Source organism: Ambystoma mexicanum, chromosome 1q (genome assembly GCF_040938575.1).
Source record: "Ambystoma mexicanum isolate Mex_15411 chromosome 1q, UKY_AmexF1_1, whole genome shotgun sequence".
NCBI lineage: Eukaryota > Metazoa > Chordata > Amphibia > Caudata > Ambystomatidae > Ambystoma > Ambystoma mexicanum.
The window spans coordinates 140,013,269-140,032,588 of record NC_090922.1 but is presented as its reverse complement, the minus strand read 5'-3'; the positions used below and the strand labels follow the sequence as shown (position 1 = coordinate 140,032,588).

At 49.1% G+C, this 19,320-nt stretch overlaps 1 protein-coding gene across 1 annotated transcript in view; it reads left to right on the top strand.

Moving 5' to 3' along the window:
• The window catches only part of MEAK7 (MTOR associated protein, eak-7 homolog), a 1,198,349-nt gene that overhangs the window by 198,243 nt on the left and 980,786 nt on the right, over positions 1–19,320 (top strand). The window lies entirely within an intron of this gene.

Below are 19,320 nucleotides of genomic sequence, written 5' to 3'. Positions count from 1 at the left end.
TTCACAATCTGAAAGCTGCTGTGTCTCCAAGAACTGACCCAGAGAGGACCTGGTAAGGAACCCTCTTCCTGAGCTACGAGGGACCATCGTGCACCAGCTGATCTTTGCCAAAACTCCCTGGTAGACAGACCTACGACAGGTTGCCGACCGGGGACGGGGACTGCTGCGGAATCCCAAAGAGAAGCGCCTAGACTGTTGTCTGCCACTGTCAACGACCGCCGTCGCCGACTGGAGCCGCCATGCTCCCGTTTGCCTAAGAACTTAATTTGAGCCAAGGACGCTCTCGTCTGCATCGCCGACCACTTTATCCCGCTGGAGAAGGCCCGACCGGCGACGTGCCGAGGAGAATCCGCCGGTGGGTTTCCTGCCACCTAAAGACCACATAGACGCCGACGACTTGACGCCCTTGCTGGGCCACAGTTCTTCATCCTCTCTTTGCGGTCCAGAACTATTGTCACCGAGGTGCCCCGCACGCCTCTTCCTTGCAGGTCGCCAACGCTCTGTCGTCGACGAACACCACTAGGAACGAAGCTGCCACTTCACCGCCGTAGTTCACCCTATTCTCCATCAGAGGTTCGACAACCCGTGACTCCTGCCTTAAAGGGAGGGCACTCAAGAAGGGCCGTTGCTACAATTCCAGGTACATTGGGGCTGTAGAACTATTGTAGAGGAAAATAAGTCACATAGAACAATATATAGACTGGGCTTGTGATACATCTTTGCTTTACAGGTTGCCCAGGTGGGTGGATCTCCACACAGAACTGTGCCTAATGGTAGAGGCCAGTATTCTGCCTATTGTTTCAACCATCTTGCTTTCCTTCCTATTTTCTATTGCTGGTTTCCTTGTTATTGATCTGTGTGACATTTAACCTGAGTACAGTTGAAGCACTTTAATGAGATCTGATAATAATTGTGGTGCCACTTTAGAACTGTATATATTTACCATTGTTGATTTTCTAAGCACAAAGTGAGTTATTGTGATAGTGTACATAACCTTGAATATTAATTATATAAAGGCTTTGTTTTAACTAATAAAGTGTGTGGACATTCCTTTGTGGGGGCTTGGGGACTACACTGTACTTGAGAACCAGCCTGCATCACCTCCTGAGAAGCTAGGCCTTGATTGCTCATCCATTGCTACCACAATAGAGAATCTTGCATGGGGTCCTCTGTGCCTTTCCTCTACCATCTAGAGAGCAGGAGTACAGACCCCCCCCCTCCAGTCTTTACATCGCACCCGTCCCGATCCCTAGAATCCCTGCTTCCCTCCCTCACCCCCCACAGCACCTGGCGCGTGCTCTAGCACACAACCTTCCTGAACCCCCCCACTATTCCCCCTGAGCACAACCCTAGAAACCTCCCGCGCACTTCACTGCAGCCTAACGCCACTCGCCCCTTCTCCTACCACCACCCCACATCCAACTCTAAAATCAGAGGTGCACTCTGGCGTGTCATCCACCTCCCTCTGCAGAAGCCTCTCCCCCCTCCCACACAAACTCATCGCACTACACCCTCCCTCTGACTGCTATTGAGAACTCCCTAATAACCTATACCAAGACACCTCGCCCCTTATCAAACTCCCAAGTCAGAGGAGCCCGCTCAAACCCTCATCTTATTCCACTCCCTCCTTGCACCGTCCAACGAACATCCCTCCTCCCTTTCACCCGCCCATACCACCGAGTCCCTCTGCCCTAACCCACCTCAGAATTGGCCACTCCCGCCTCTCCCACCCCACAGCTTAACCTCCCTCGACCCTGCCAACAACCCCCCTTCATATCCCTTCCCCTCTCTAAAAGCTGCATGTCTTGCCCTCGCAGGAACGGTAGCTTCATCTCCATCACCCTCCGACCCCCCCACCCTCTCTCACACCCCTATTGCACCAAAACCATTAAACGGTAGAAAATGAGTCTGGCCCCCCTCCACAACTTTCTACTCCTCACCACTTCTACCTCATCTCGGCCTCCCAATCGCTCTCTCCCTTACCCCATCACACTCCCTCCTACCCTCACCTTGCTTCCACCCCCTCCTCTCTCAACTTCTCACCCTGCACTCTGGACCCCCCAAACCCTTCAAAACTCACTCCAATTTCTAACCCCGTAATCCCCCTCACACACACTGACCATCTGTCCACTCACCCGCCCCTCCTCGACTCTACCCACAACCCTCACATATCCTCCTCTGCCCGCCTACTCTTCCCAGCCTCCACTAATGTAACCCCATCCCCCGTCACTCAGAATCTGCTGGCACCCTACCCCCTCACTACCCCTCCTTTCCCTGCCTCAACAACCCGGAATGTCCCACCCCCACTCAATTCCCAAAGCTCCTCCTGCTCACTCCCCGATGACCTTCTCCATGACCACACCCCACTCTGAAGTCAACTGCATCCTTTTTAATGCTCGCTCTGTAGTGAAAAACAGACACAGCATCTTTGACCTCCTCTCCTCTGACAAACCTGACCTAGTCTTTATCACTGAAACCTAGTTCTCTGACGACTTTGACCCTGTTGCACACAAATCATTCCCCCCCGGCTACTCGCTCATCCTGCTCAACAGACCTTCTAGAGGAGGCGGCGTGGCAGTCCTCTTCAAATCTCATTTCTCCGTCTCACTCGTTGAATCTCAGACATGCATTCCATCATGTGAATCCCTTCTAGTTAAACTCTCGCTACCTCCAACTTTCTCCCACAACTTCCTACTCATCTACAGACCTCCTGGTTATGACAGACATTTCTCAAACAATCTGTGTGATTCTGTAACCACCATTCAAGTAAATCACCCCTCTTATGAGACTTCAATATCTGGTTAGACATTCCCACCAACCCCATGACCCATCCACTGGTCGACAGTCTTGATGCACTCAACCTCTCCCTTCATATGAACGGTCCAACCCACTCTAGGGGACACACCCTAGATGCAATCTTCAGCTCCCATGACCTGATTCATCTATCCCCTCCCCACACCACTCATCTGGTCCAACCACTTTGTTATCCCTTTCTCCATCCTCACCCCTGCCCGTACCCACCCCAACTCCCCTTCTTGTGCTCTCCCCAATACCTCAAATGCTGGAACAAAGTAAAGATCCTTCCTGACCTTGCTGAAGCCCTACTTCTTAGACCCGCCACAACGCCCCCCCAAACAGATCCTTAACCATTGAAGCTTTCAACTCTTGGCTCAATGAATCACTAATCCCTCTCACCCCCTCACGCAATGGACCCTTCCCCCAATGGTTCATGCCTGAACTGAGGAACGCCAAAAAACTAAATAAATCTCTGGAACGCAAATGGCGAGCATCAAAAACTGATCTCAACAGATCCACTTTCGCCTTGCACCATCGTAACTACAAAGCTGAAATCCAGAAAGCCAAAAAAACCTATTACAACAAACAAATTCTCAACTGGGGAAACCGCAGCAAGGAACTCCATAAAATCATATCCAAATTCATCAAACCCTCTTGCTCCTCTACCCAATCTGCCCCATCGCCATTGCTCTGCGACTCCTTCTCCCTACACTTCTACACCACTGCTCTTGACAGGACAACCTCCCTTAACAACAAACTGTCCCTCCTCCCCTCACCCCCAACAACCGACCAATCCAACAGCCCCCCACCCCCCTCCACCCCAACCCCCGATTTCCCCACCTTCCACTCCTTCAGACCCATCTGTAGAGACAAGTTTCTTGACCTACTATCTGATAGCAAACCATCTGGCTCCCCCCCTTGACCACTGCCCCGCCTCAGTCCTAAAAGAAATATTTTCATCCACCTGCGCAGGAGAACACGCAAACCATACCAAATGACTCCCTCACCTCTGGCATCTTCCTCAGTGCCTTCAAAATTGCGCATGTCAAGCCTCTTCTTAAAAAGCCATCCCTCAACCCCAAAAACGACAGACCCATCTCGAACACCAGATTCATTGCAAAACTTATCGACCGAACAGCATACTCCCAGATAAACACCTTTGTTGAATCCAACAACCTCCTCGACCCCCCACAATCAGGCTTCAGACATGGAACCGAAACCACTCTGACCTCGATCTGGGATGATCTTAAGGGCACTGCAGACTCTGAAGGATGCGCTGCACTAATTCTCCTCAACCTCTCTGCAGCCTTTGACACGATTAACCACTTAATCCTCCTTGACAATCTCCACTCCGTTGGAATCCATGGCACCGATCTCAAGTGGATAGCCTCCTTCCTCAGCAAAAGGAAACAAATAACCCTCCTCTCCCCTTTTGTCTCAGCTGCTCACTCGGTTAATACTGGAGTACCACAAGGCGCATGTCTATTTGCTCTCCTATTCAACCTCTATATGTCCTTCTTTCCTGGAATCATCTGCTTGCACAACATCTCGTGCTACAACTACGCTGACGGTACCAAAATCATCCTAAAATTCCACAATTCAGACACCACCCCCCAGCCTGACCTCAAAGCCTGCCTTCTAGATCCACTGGCTCCCAGTCGGACGAAGGGCCACTTTCAAGATCCTGTGCATCACTCACCGTGCAGTGCACAAGACCGGCCCAATATACCTGCAAGAAAAGTTAAAACCTTACCTCCCACCCCGCACTCTAAGATCAAGCACTGCTCTCCCTTTAGTGATCCAACCACTAACTCTGTCAGGATTGGAGAATCTGCTTTCTCAGCCGTGGCCCCGACTCTGTGGAACTCACTTCCCCCACAAATCTGACACACCCAAGACTATATGACATTCCGTAAAGTACTAAAAATGTGGCTCTTTCCATAACACTGACCTCAACCTTAAGAAGCGACTAATTTTCCAACAACCCAATGACTAAATAAACCATGGGACTCCCAACCAAGTCATCAAGGAATACGCCCATTGATTTGGGTATCGACAACCGTATCCCTGAATACAGAATAATGTGTATTCAGATCTCCTTGGATCATAACTCCTCCCAATTCCCATGAGGCCACTGTGTGCCCCAGCCCGTTTGGTCCGTGCTGTCGCTGTGTTCCCCCGCCCCAGATTCCCGCGATATTGCTGTGTACCCTCTGGCCCCTGTGCCTTCGCTATATGCCCCATCCCCTCCGGTCCACTGTGTAACACTGCATGCCCCCATACCCCTTGGTCCCCTGTGTTTCACTGTGCCCCCACCCTTTAGCCCCCATGTTGTCACTCCATACCTCCACCCACTGGCTCCGGTGATATCGCTATAACCCCTCTGTTCCCTGGGTAATCACTGTTTGCCCAGCCCCTCTAGTCCCTGTGATGACTCGATATGCCCCAGCCCCTGCCCTCCGTGTTGTCACTGTGTTCCACTGCCCACTTCTTACCCGTGTACTCATTGCTACCCCCTTTGCCCCCGTGCTATCGATGTATGCCCAACCCCTCTGTGCCCATCTGGCCCCCCTGCACTGTCAATATGTTTCCTGACCCTTTGGCTCTTCGTGCTGTCATAATTGTTCCCCTCTGGTCCCCTGTGCTGTCACTGTCCTACAACACATTTAGTCCCCGTGATGTTGCTGTGTGCCCCTTTGTGGCCTGTGTGTCGCTGTGTACCCCTGCCCTCCTGTTCCCACGATGTCGCTATGTATGCCTCTGTATTGCTCTCCCTTATAGTCCCTGTGATGTCGCTGTATGCCCCATTGTGCCGGTGTGTCGCTGTGTACCCTTCCTTCTTGTTCCCCATCATATCGATGTGTATCCCTCTGGTCCCCCCGTCCTGTCGCTGTAAGCCCAGCCCTCTGTCACTGTGTGCCCCTTTGTGCCCTGTGTTTCGCTGTGCACTCCTGACATCTGTAGCTGTGTGCCCTTTTTGTGCCACGTGTGTCGCTATGTAATCCGGCCCTCCTGTTCCCATGATGTCGCTATGTATCCCTCTGTATTGCCCTCCGCTCTAGTCCCTGTGATGTTGCTGTGTGGCTCACTAACAAATATGCCCATGTGTCGCTGTGTACCCTGCCTTCTTGTTCACCATGATGTCGCTATGTATCCCTCTGGCCCCCCTGTCCTGTCGCTGTAAGCCCAGCCCTCTGTCGCTGTGTGCCCCTTTGTGCCCTGTGTTTCGCTATGCACACCTTCCCTCCTGATCTCGTGATGTCGCTATGTATCCCTCTGTATTGACCTCCCTCTCGTCCCCGTGATGTCGCTGTGTTCCCCACTGTGCTGTGTACCCTGCCTTCGTTCTCCATGATGTTGCTATGTGTCCCTCTGCCCCCCCCGTCCTGGTGCTATAAGCCCATCCCTCAAGTCGTTATGCATCCCCTCTGGCCCCCGTCCTGTCGCTGTAAGCCCAGCACTCTAGTCCCTGTGAAGGTCCCTGAGTGCCCTACCGCCTCATGCTCCTGTGTTGTCACTGCGTATGCCTGCCCCTCTGGCCTGCCGACCCGTACCCTTCTGGCACCTGTCGCTGTATGCCCAGCCTGCTAGTCCCTGTGATGTCCCTATTGTGCCCCTACCACTCCAGCTCCTGTGCTGTCGATGCATCCCCCCGCCTCTGGCCCCGGTGATGTCGCTGTTTGCCCAGCCCCTCTTTCCCCTCGATGTCACTGAGTACCCACAACCCCACGTTTCACTGTTGCCATGGCCATCTCATTACTGCACCCCCAAACCGCCTGTCCACTATGATGCCACTGTGTGCACAGCCCCTTGCCTCCATGTGGTGACGCTATGCGCCCGCAGTTTCCCACCTAGTCCCCTAAGATAACGCAGTACACCCATGTCCCTCTCATGTCCCAAGTAGTGACTTCCTGCCCAGCCCCCTCCGGTCCTCCTTAATGTGACTGTATACCCCCAGCCTCTCTGGTCCCGTAATGTCTCTCTGTACCTCTGGCACCGGCATGCCTGCTGTTTGCCCCTACCCCGGTCCCCCGCAATGTCGCTGTGTACCCAGCCCTTCCGGTCCTCATGTACCGTTCCCAGGCATGCCCTTCTGTCTGTACCTCAGCACTTGCACAGTCTGGGTGTCTCTAGACTGAGTGCAGTAGCTAGTCTTCACATTCACGCTGCTCATGGCCTGTGGGAATATGGATGAACCATCATATCATATCATATCACTACGATTACCCTCTACTCTACACCATCCCTCAATTAGAGTACAACTATAACCCTCGATAGATTGCGGGCTAGCTGCTCACATACAAACACTACCCCATGAATCACCTCATCACTCTAATAAAACGCAGCTGTATCCCATGACAAACCGGTCTAGCTGCACACATAAGCGTCCTACAGGCCTAACGCAGTCAGAACCCAGTCTGGGTGTCCACCCGCCAGACTGCACACATTCAACTGATATCTTCACCACCACACCTAACGCTAGGATGCAGCTACCATCAGGCAATTACATCAGCTGCACACATAACTGGTGCACCCACGCACCCTACGACACTTACTGTTGCTACTGACCTGGACTGCAGTCCCAAAGGGCTTTCAACCTACCAGCGCTTTGGGGTCATGCCAATGATATATAGAGCGCTATATAAATGCCAAATAACTAAAACATAGGAGCTCCCCGCGAAGAAGTGAATTGCATTAAATGTGCAGTAAGCAATCATGGCTGCGAGGTACAGCACTAAAAAGCATCCGCAACTGGAATGACTTCTCAGTGTCTAATTATATCACTCTCTGTGATATTATCCCACAGAAAAATCCTGCTGGACCATGTAATCAGACAGCTCCGTGTTGAATCCAGTATCACACCATTTAAGCCACAGCAGGTAACACTACCGGCCATATTGAATACAATACACTCTCACAGTGAGTTACGATGTGACCACCAATACATTATATGTGTGATCATTACAGAAACGACACTGCTGAGGATGGACAATCTATTCCAAGCTATCCAACTAGACACGCAAGAGGTCTACAGATTCTTCATGGTATGTGTCCTATTGGGGGGGTCTAAAAGAAATGTCAAGCACTATATGATAAATTCGGATAGAGACTCCTTATAATTTCTAATTCTAGCTATAATCCTATTTTTATTTCACAGATACAGAACACAGCAACCAATTTCAAGGGGATTTGAAACGACTTACTGTGAGAAACCTGAAGGTATCTCACCCGCTAGTCCTAGGAAATCTATCATCCAGGTGACCAGAACATGGTCATCATTTTTGGATCCAGTTCCTGGGGGTGGACCAGTGCGGGAGGATCACCTGTGTGAGGGGTCTTTGGGGAGTGGGACACCGGATGGCGAGATGCGGTATCCCCTTCTCTTTAACACCTTTACCCCATCCTACTAGGTAGGATACTTTGAACCCCATCCCTTTTACAACGTGAACACTTTCTCACAGACAACTCGCTATGAGAGAAAACGGACTAACACCCGAGCCGTATACCTGACATGTCCCAATACAATGGTCAAGGAGGGTCAGACAATTACTGACCATCATGCACACCTCACTTCCATTACACTTCCCAACACTGATAAAAGGCAGAGCACGAGAGCAGACTCTGAGCGAGGCAAAGCACACGAGGAAACAGCAGTTCCAAGATGGTAGTTTAACATGAGGAGAAAGACGGCAAAACAGAAGGAGACTGCAAGGAGGGAAGTGCCCTTGACCTTTTCAACAAGGAACTGTTACTTTCATGAAACCTCGAGAATAGAAAGCATAAGACCAGGATACCAGGCTGAAGTATCCTGCATTGTGTGTCGGAGGTACCCGGGGCCCTTCTGCGTCGATAATAAAGGCTTGGAGAATCACCTGCCGCTGTGGTACTGTCTTTGGCTCCTACAACAAAGCAGAACCAGTGAAATTAACACGTCAGTGAGTTAGAAAGCCTGATATCAGACCGATCTGTGTTGAAAGGCAATGTTGCAAGCGGGAACATTGTATGGTGAGTGCTGAACCAAACAGTGTATGAAACGCATGTGATAACCAACGCAAATAAAATTGAACAACATATGAGTGATTGAACTTTGAAACCAAGATACGATACCTTTGACAGAGTGGTCCGGCACCACGTGCATGCTCATTCGAAGGTCTCTGTAAGGTATCCAACTGAGAGTTGACAAAGGTGAAAGAGTGGCAAAGAACTGTGCATCGAAGTGATTCTACAACAGGTCAATCAAAATCCTGTGCACAATGGAAAGTCTTCGATGTTGATACTGCCAAGAACGTTTGTATTTGTATTGGTATTTATTTAGTTTATATAGCGCTTTACACCAAAGCGCTGCACATTTTAACAACAGGATACATATGACAATTAACATGTTGATGAAGTTATGTTATGTTATTTTGCACTTATATAGCGCCTTATATACCATTGGTATGGTCTGAAGGCGCTGGTAAGTTGAACGCCCTTGGGAACCGAAGTTCATATCAGTAGAGAGAGTAGAGGGAGTCAAAGGTGCGTGTGAGCATTGGGTATGTGTACAGCTCGTGCGGTATCAGTGGAATAGCTGCTTTCTAGCGGTAGGTGTGGTGGTTGAGAGGTCAGGAGTATGTGTTCGTTCTGGCAGGATTTATCCAGATCGGATGTGGCTGCGTTAAGCCTGAGGAGAACGCCTCTCTGGGGGTCTGTAACCAGCAGTGATTACTTAGAATGATGTGGAGGAAGCGGCGAATGTTGATATGAGAACAGTTATACCGAATGGTGTCATAGTATCTCTATGTTCTAGTTGAGTGGTGATGTAAGGAGAGAGTACGCGTGTTGGTGAGATATGATGGGTTACATGCCCTTTCAGAGACTTCTAAAATCGCAGAGCGGCTACTGGGCACACTTCTAAATTCAGCGGGGCTGTTGGGCACTTTTCCAGAATCACAAAGAGGCTATCGGGTACATTTCTAAGTTCAGTTCTCAATGCACACTTTTAGAATCACAGAGAGGCTAATGGGCACGCATTATAAAATCAATTTTCTAAATGAACTTCTAAATCCAACTTTCCACAGAGAGGTAATTGGGCACACTTCTAATGCAACTTCTGGATGCACTTCTAAGTTCAGACTTTTAAATGTACTTCAAAGTTCAACTTTCATAGAGTCGGTATACTTCTAAATTCAACGTATCACAGGGAGGCTATTGGGCACACTTCTAATGCAACTTCTGGATGCACTTCTAAGTTCACTTTCACAGAGAGGCTATTGGGCACACTTCTAAATGCACTTCTAAGTTCACTTTCACAGAGAGGCTACTGATTGTGCTATCTAAGTGTGGACATGCTAACATTTGCAATTCTATCTAAGTGTGGACATGCTAACAATCAAAAATCCATCTAGATGCGACGCAGGCCAATGTTCATAATTCTATCTAAGTGTGGACATGCTAACATTCACAATTCTATCTAAGTGTGGACATGCTAACAATCAGAATTCCATCTAGATGCGACGCAGGCCAATGTTCATAATTCTATCTAAGTGTGGACATGCTAACATTTACAATTCTATCTAAGTGTGGACATGCTAACATTTGCAATTCTATCTAAGTGTGGACATGCTAACATTCACAATTCTATCTAAGTGTGGACATGCTAACGTTTGCAATTCTATCTAAGTGTGGACATGCTAATATTCAAAATTCTATCTAAGTGTGGACATGCTAACATTTGCAATTCTATCTAAGTGTGGACATGCTAACGTTTACAATTCTATCTAAGTGTGGACATGCTAACAATCAAAATTCCATCTAGATGCGACGCAGGCCAATATTCATAACACTATCTAAGTGTGGACATGCTAACATTCACAATTCTATCTAAGTGTGGACATGCTAACATTTGCAATTCTATCTAAGTGTGGACATGGTAACATTTGCAATTCTACCTAAGTGTGGGCATGCCAGTATTATGGCACTCTATGTTATTGGTAGGTAAGATAGAGTGGCAGGGGTTTTGTGGAGTAGAGTGATTGCTCTACTCCCCACCCATGCCACACTCACAGTTTTGACTGCCGACTTCACTGGCTTCCCCTGCGGACACCTGCAGACACATCTTGGAGCCGTCTCTGTAGGAGCCGTCCTTTGCCTCAGGTCCTTAGCCGATGGATTGCCGGGCAGAGGGCTGCCCTGGGAGATCTGGTATTGGAGGATAATCAATCGTCTCAACCAATCGGATCGGGGTGGGTGAGATGGTAGGCGGGTGGGGAGTGGGAAAGAGCTAGCAACCGGGAGATGAAACACCAACCGGCACCGGGACCATGGACACAGATTTGTGGATTAGACTCCAACACACACGGTCCTCGGGACCAATGAGAGCATGGGGGCGGGGCGGGAGGTGGGAGGGAGGTGGAAAAAGGAAGAGGGCGCGGGGAGGGATCGGCCTGCATTGGGGATTACTCTGGGCCTAGGGCCCGTGCAATTTCAACAAAAATAACCACCATAAGAGGGGCCAACACTCACCGTGCTCCGGATTTCAAATGGAGCTGGTGATTCTTGTCGAGTCGCTAGACTCCAACACACACGGTCCTCGGGACCAATGAGAGCAGGGGGGCGGGTCGGGAGGCAGGAGGGATGGGGAAACAGGAAGAGGGCGCGGGGAGGGATCAGCCTGCATTGGGGATTACTCTGGGCCTAGGGCCCGTGCAATTTCAACAAAAATAACCACCATAAGTCAACAAAAATAACCACCATAAGAGGGGCCAACACTCACCGTGCTCCGGATTTCAAATGGAGCTGGTGATTCTTGTCGAGTCGCTAGACTCCAACACACACAGTCCTCGGGACCAATGAGATCAGGGCGGCGTGTCGGGAGGCGGGAGGGATGGGGAAACAGGAAGAGGGCGCGGAGAGGGATCGGCCTGCATTGGGGATTACTCTGGGCCTAGGGCCCATGCAATTTCAACAAAAATAACCACCATAAGAGGGGCCAACACTCACCGTGCTCCGGATTTCAAATGGAGCTGGTGATTCTTGTCGAGTCGCTAGACTCCAACACACACGGTCCTCGGGACCAATGAGAGCAGGGGGGCGGGTCGGGAGGCGGGAGGGATGGGGAAACAGGAAGAGGGCGCGAGGAGGGATCGGCCTGCATTGGGGATTACTCTGGGCCTAGGGCCCGTGCAATTTCAACAAAAATAACCACCATAAGAGGGGCCAACACTCACCGTGCTCCAGATTTCAAATGGAGCTGGTGATTCTTGTCGAGTCGCTAGACTCCAACACACACGGTCCTCGGGACCAATGAGAGCAGGGGGGCGGTTCGGGAGGCGGGAGGGATGGGCAAACAGGAAGAGGGCACGGGGAGGGATCGGCCTGCATTGGGAATTACTCTGGGCCTAGGGCCCGTGCAATTTCAACAAAAATAACCACCATAAGAGGGGCCAACACTCACCGTGCTCCGGATTTCAAATGGAGCTGGTGATTCTTGTCGAGTCGCTAGACTCCAACACACACGGTCCTCGGGACCAATGAGAGCAGGGGGGCGGGGCGGGAGGGATGGGGAAACAGGAAGAGGGCGCGGGGAGGGATCGGCCTGCATTGGGGATTACTCTGGGCCTAGGGCCCGTGCAATTTCAACAAAAATAACCACCATAAGAGGGGCCAACACTCACCGTGCTCCGGATTTCAAATGGAGCTGGTGATTCTTGTCGAGTCGCTAGACTCCAACACACACGGTCCTCGGGACCAATGAGAGCAGGGGGGCGGTTCGGGAGGCGGGAGGGATGGGGAAACAGGAAGAGGGCGCGGGGAGGGATCGGCCTGCATTGGGGATTACTCTGGGCCTAGGGCCTGTGCAATTTCAACAAAAATAACCACCATAAGAGGGGCCAACACTCACCGTGCTCCGGATTTCAAATGGAGCTGGTGATTCTTGTCGAGTCGCTAGACTCCAACACACACGGTCCTCGGGACCAATGAGAGCAGGGGGGCGGGTCGGGAGGCGGGAGGGATGGGGAAACAGGAAGAGGGCACGGGGAGGGATCGGCCTGCATTGGGGATTACTCTGGGCCTAGGGCCCGTGCAATTTCAACAAAAATAACCACCATAAGAGGGGCCAAAACTCACCGTGCTCCGGATTTCAAATGGAGCTGGTGATTCTTGTCGAGTCGGTAGACTCCAACACACACGGTCCTCGGGACCAATGAGAGCAGGGGGGCGGGTCGGGAGGCGGGAGGGATGGGGAAACAGGAAGAGGGCGCGGGGAGGGATCGGCCTGCATTGGGGATTACTCTGGGCCTAGGGCCCGTGCAATTTCAACAAAAATAACCACCATAAGAGGGGCCAACACTCACCGTGCTCCGGATTTCAAATGGAGCTGGTGATTCTTGTCGAGTCGCTAGACTCCAACACACACGGTCCTCGGGACCAATGAGAGCAGGGGGGCGGGTCAGGAGGCGGGAGGAATGGGGAAACAGGAAGAGGGCGCGGGGAGGGATCGGCCTGCATTGGGGATTACTCTGGGCCTAGGGCCCGTGCAATTTCAACAAAAATAACCACCATAAGAGGGGCCAACACTCACCGTGCTCCGGATTTCAAATGGAGCTGATGATTCTTGTTGAGTCGCTAGACTCCAACACACACGGTCCTCGGGACCAATGAGAGCAGGGGGGCGGGTCGGGAGGCGGGAGGGATGGGGAAACAGGATGAGGGCGCGGGGAGGGTTCGGCCTGCATTGGGGATTACTCTGGGCCTAGGGCCCGTGCAATTTCAACAAAAATAACCACCATAAAAGGGGCCAACACTGACCGTGCTCCGGACATCAGCTGATTAAAGTTGATGACAAAGTAGATAAAGTTGGTCCGAGCCTGAACGAGGGAGATGAGTTGAAAGCTTTGGGTTAAAGCAAGTTTGTGTTAGAGTGAATTAAATTGGTCCGAGCCCGGCGGAGGGAGACTGATTGAACATTGTGTTTAAACAGATCTGAGCCCGGCTGAGGAGGATACAGGGAGAACCGTGAATCATCTGAGAAATTGGATACATGAAAATCCTACGAGCATTGTCTTAAAGGGGATCTGAGCCCAGCTGAGGGGATCTGAGGTGAATAGTGAATAACCTAAGAAATGGAGTACGTGTGAAATCCTGAGAGGAAAATAATATATTGTTTGTTTGTCCCATCAGGCCCTTTGAAAAAAGAGACTTTGAAAGGCAAAGAGACTTGGGCACAGAACACCCTGATGCTAATGTTTGAACTGCACCCTCGTGCTAGAGAAGCCAGAGACTGTGCTAAGTTCGAGTGTGCCACCTTGTCCCTTGCTGAAAACTTGAGGAAGGGAGGCCAACAGCATGAATATCCTGACATATTATTTCTTGAACACTTCTTTCTTTTTCATAACATTGTTTCTCACACATTTTGTATTTAGAGGTAAGGCTTGGCAATAGGTTTTTTAGTATAGGCCCTTTTTGTTTTGACAAGACACCAAAAGAACTGCGTTATTATTATTTGATGGTCATAGCTTGCTCCCATCTTTAGATTTAGTATTAGATAGGTATTTTCCAAACCCTTTTTGAAGTTCAATAAACACCCTTGAACTGTGGTCACTTGTGTCTGTCTTACTGTTGATACCATGCATTCCTTACATGGGGTGTCAGAAGTGGGATTTGATTCAACTGATAAAAATTGAGAATCCATGCTGATAAGCATTGTACCACCAGAAGGGGAAAATAGAATAATCAAACTCCTTGACTCTGACTGTGTAGAAGTTTTGCTCTCTCATCTACACGTCCCAACTGGTCAACAAGATTTGTTTTTTAAAACCCAGTTATTATTAGAAATCCTCCCATTTCCCTACTATAACATACAACAGTGGGATCGAATAATAATATAAACATGGCCAGCCCATACCTTCATTAGACCTGGTGCCCTAAATCTCCCTTGTCCTGCAACTTTCTTTTCCGGTACCAGGTTATCGTCAATCCCTGGTCCATCAGGTTTAGAGACCAATCTATCTAAGTCTTTCCCTTCAGCTGAATCAGACTCAGAGGGGTCAGACGACTTTGAAACTCTATCAGAAGGAGTCAAGACCTGTTTCTTTTCCAATTTAGAAAAAACTACAGAAGGAACCCTTACCCCATCATAAGAAATGGCCGACCTGACAGCTGTCATGGCACAGTTCGCCACCCATCAAATTCAGGCTGAAGCTATACCTCAAGAGAACTTGGTTGAGTTACAAGCAAAATCCCTGTTATCTCAAAGGATACTCCAGCCATACCTAATAGGCAAAGATCTACAAGACTTCTTTCTGAACTTCGAACGATTAGCCGAGCAATTGGGATGGGAAGAAAATCTTTTTTTTTTTTTATCTTGGACCTCTGCTGAAAGGTGAGCTATAGCCTACCAGCTACTTAATCTTGCCCAGGGAGCCACCTTTATATCCATAAAAGAAGGGCTGTTTAAAAGAGTAGGCCAAACCTGTAACTTTTATCTGCAAAAGTGTCATGCGCTCTAAATGGAAACTATGGGACTATTGGATGAACCATTGATTGTTCCATTACATTTCCTACCGTTTCTTTGGCTGTGGTCTAGTTGTTTTAGGAAAGATGGCCGCCGCTGTCTGTATACTCCCATGACAGCCGCTCGGTGCGTTGCACCTTCGAATTCAGCCTCATAGGTAACGCTAGTGTTTTTCCTTTCCTTTGAGCTAACGGTCTGTTGCCTTTTCCACTTCAGTGGTTCCTCTGTTTATTCAGGCGTTCCTTCGCCTTGTTTCTTCCGCTATTCTCCCATTTGTTCGCTCTCTCGTGCTACCGCTCCTGTGCACTGCACTTTTGGCTCGCGTATCTGCTAGTTTCCCGACTTTCTGCCCGGCTCGCGTCTTTGCGAGTGTTAGCTGTATTTTCCTTCTTTTGCTTCTTTGCTATTGCTTTACTTACCTCCGTTCAGTACCTTATTGCTCAGGTCTCTCTCTCCTCCCTGTATATATCGGATTTTCTTCTTTCTCTTTTCTTTTCTTTCTGTTTTCATTTTTATTGCATTATTATTTTCTGCAGCGTTGCGCTGCGAGCCCAGTTATTCTGTTTGACCGTTTCTTTCTTGTGTTTTCTCGCTGGGAGAATTCTATCCAGTCCTCCAGAACCTGCAAGAGATTACCTACCTCTGACTCTACCAATCATCCGAACTCTAAATATCAACCCTTTAGTCTCAGAACCTGTTTCTGAAATCGGCTTCTCTGCAATTCTGCAATCATCCTTCACTGAAAGACCATACCACGGCTTATCAGGGTTTTTTCAGCCAGGAGGCTTTTTCCCTGTTTGGGCTTGCTCCAAAGATTACCCCGGGATCGGGTGGTTAATTACACCCAGCAACGTGGCCTCCAACAGAGCACGCCCCTATCTACATGACAAGAAATCCAAGAACAAGCCCAGTGAAAGGAAGGAGGTTCGTAGAAGGAGGAAGACGGATACCTCGGAAAGTTCCACAGTGGATAAAGATGAGGAGGAAGGGGGGGACAGTTTACCCAGAGTCTGACAGCGTGCAATGCCAGGAAGTCCAAATGGCAACTTTAGAGCAGTACCAAGAGATGGTTGGTGCCATTCAAAGTCTTAAAGCTGAGGTTCAGTCACTCCGCAATGAGAATCTTGCATTAAAACAGCAAGTCAACGCTCGTGATGAGAGCAGAGGAGATCTACCACCGCTACCAATGCCTTTCGGGAAATACAAAGGCAATCCTAAAACTCTAAAATATTTCTAGATGCATGCTTGATGTATTTTACTTTTCGCCCAAAGGCTTATGAAACGGACAGAACCTGAGTAGGGTTCCTAGTGTCTAACTTGGTTGGGAATGCCTTAGCTTGGGCCACTCCACTCATCACTCAATCTGACCCCTCCACAAATGATTATGCTACATTTGTCAACCTGTTTAAGACTTGCTTTGACAAGGAACGCAAGATTCCAAACTTATGTGTCTGCTTTCATGCGAGTGGCCACCAATTCCGGCTGGCCAGATACGGCCCAACAAACCTTGTTGCGTCATGGGCTGCATGAAGACATAAAGGATGAGTTGGCTTGAGTGAAAAGACCCCAATCTTTTTCTGAATTGGTTTCACTTGCCTTGCAAATTGAATTCCGTCTTGGAGAAAGGCATCAAGAGAAAAGAAGAAGCAAACCTCCACCTCTTCCTATGGTATATCCTCCTACCTTGGGAGAATGGTTGACATCCCACCAAGGAGATGAACCCATGCAAGTTGGAGCAGCTAGAGGCCCTCTCACTACGGAAGAAGCAAGAGGAGAAGGGAACTCGGCCTTTGCATGTATTGTGGTTCTCAGAAACATTTGTTACGGAACTGCCACGAGGTTCCTCCTTGGCGGCAGGGAAACGCTAGTCCCCAAACCTTAACAGGGAGAGATCTGGGGCAGCCAGGGAGTATGCCTGTAACAACACTATTCCTAACTCCTCCCAGGAAGATACTCGTTTGATGGCCTTCCAGGTCCAACTTACTTTTGGAACATCCCGCTCTTGGGAAGCCCTTGCTATGCTGGACTGTGGCGCAGCGGGCAACTTTGTCGATATTAGGTGGGCAGAAGAAAATGGATTACCCATCTTAACCAAGAAGGAGACAGTGCCAGTGGAGGGCGTGGATGGCACTCCTTTGTCTTCTGGACCTATACAATATAAGATGGAACCCATTCAACTACAATTGTTCCAACATAAGGAGAGGGTGGTGTTTGACCTTATCCGAGACGCCCACTTCCCGATTATTCTGGGAATTCCATTGTTGCACCGCCACAATCCGGCCATCGATTGGAAAGCCAACAACATAAAGTTTCAATCCTCCTATTGCTAGGGTGAATGCTTACAAAGTCAGAAGCAAACAATGCTTCGCAACACAGAGAAGATCCTGTCAGCTCCGTCTTTACATACGATACCATCTCACTATCAAGACTTCCTGGAAGTTTTCATGGACCATCAACCACATACCCTTCCTCCTCACAGAACCGAGGATTGTGCCATTGATACAATTCCCAAAGCCTCAATACCCTTTGGCAGGATCTACCCTCTATCCTTATCGGAACGTAAGGCTCTCAAAGAGTACCTAGATAGCAACCTACAAAATTGACTCATCCAGGAGCCAAGATCCCCTGCAGGAACATCACTTTTTTTATCCCTAAGAAGGACTCCTCGGAGCTAAGACCTTGTATAGACTACCGTGGATTAAACAAACTCACCATCAAAGACCGTTACCCTATGCCATTAATTAAGGAGATCCTGAAGGCTGTTCAAGAGGCTAAGGTATTCACTAAGCTAGATCTGAGATGCGCTTACCATCTGCTACGTGTAAGATCTGGGGATGAATGGAAGACTGCCTTCAGGACCTGACTTTGAATATAGGGTTATGCCCTTCGGCCTTGTGAACGCCCCTGCAGTTTTTCAACGATTTGTGGATAAACTATTTGCAGATCCATTGTTTGCCTCTGTAGTCTAATTAGATGATATTCTGGTCTATTCTTCATCTCTTACTGAACATCGTCTACATGTGCGAGAAGTTCTCAAACAGCTTCTTCAGAACAAACTGTATGCTAAACCTGAAAAGTGTATCTTCGACTCTTCATCTGTTTCCTACTTGGCCTTTATACTGTCGGAAGAAGGAGTACGGATGGATCCTAGCAAGATAAAGGCCATATTGCAATGGCCAGTTCCCAAGAGCGTTAAGGACATACACAATTTTTTAGGGTTAGCCCATTTTTACCGTCAATTCATCACTGGATTTTCTGAACTGGTTCTTCCCATAACTTCGCTGCTTAAGAAGGGTGTTCAGTTTGTCTGGCCTCCGCAAGCCAATCAGGCTTTCGAACGACTCAAGACGGATACCTCGGAAAGTTCCACAGTGGATAAAGGTGAGGAGGAAGGGGGAACAGTTTACCCAGAGTTTGACAAAAAGTTGAGGGCCATTAAAATAAATTCCGGAGAAACCCCCCTTGAAATGGGAGAACGAATAAAAAACACAATCACTCTTTGGATTAACAAAAAAACAATGAACGAATTGGTAGAAATTATTACTTGGAAAAATTCACCACATATTTCCCCCTTGTTTTGCAAAGGGCAGTATTACAACTAAATCGAACTACCCTGCCATGGCCATTGCAACTGCCCAAAACCATTTGGATGCAGCCAAACACTTCCACTCGGTACACCGAGGTGAGGAACGGAAAGATCACAAACCTACTCACCGGATCCAGCCCTCGGTATTAGATAGGGGAGGAGGTTCCTATAAAGCCAAGGAGTGGATACTGAAAGAAACAATGGAAGTTAAACAACCTGACCCTAGAAGTAGAGAGGAAAGTAAAAGAGAAGGGAAGCAAACCTTCTCCTCCTATCTGCTTTTCATGTAGAGAAACTGGCCATTTGGCCAAGCACTGTCCAAAATATTTAAAGGAAGAACCCATGGAAATAGGCCCTTTAAAAGTGGAAGAGTGGAAAGAACCCGAAAAAGATCTGGAAACTTTTAGCATATATGTTTGTGTCAGTCCTCTGCTGACTTCAC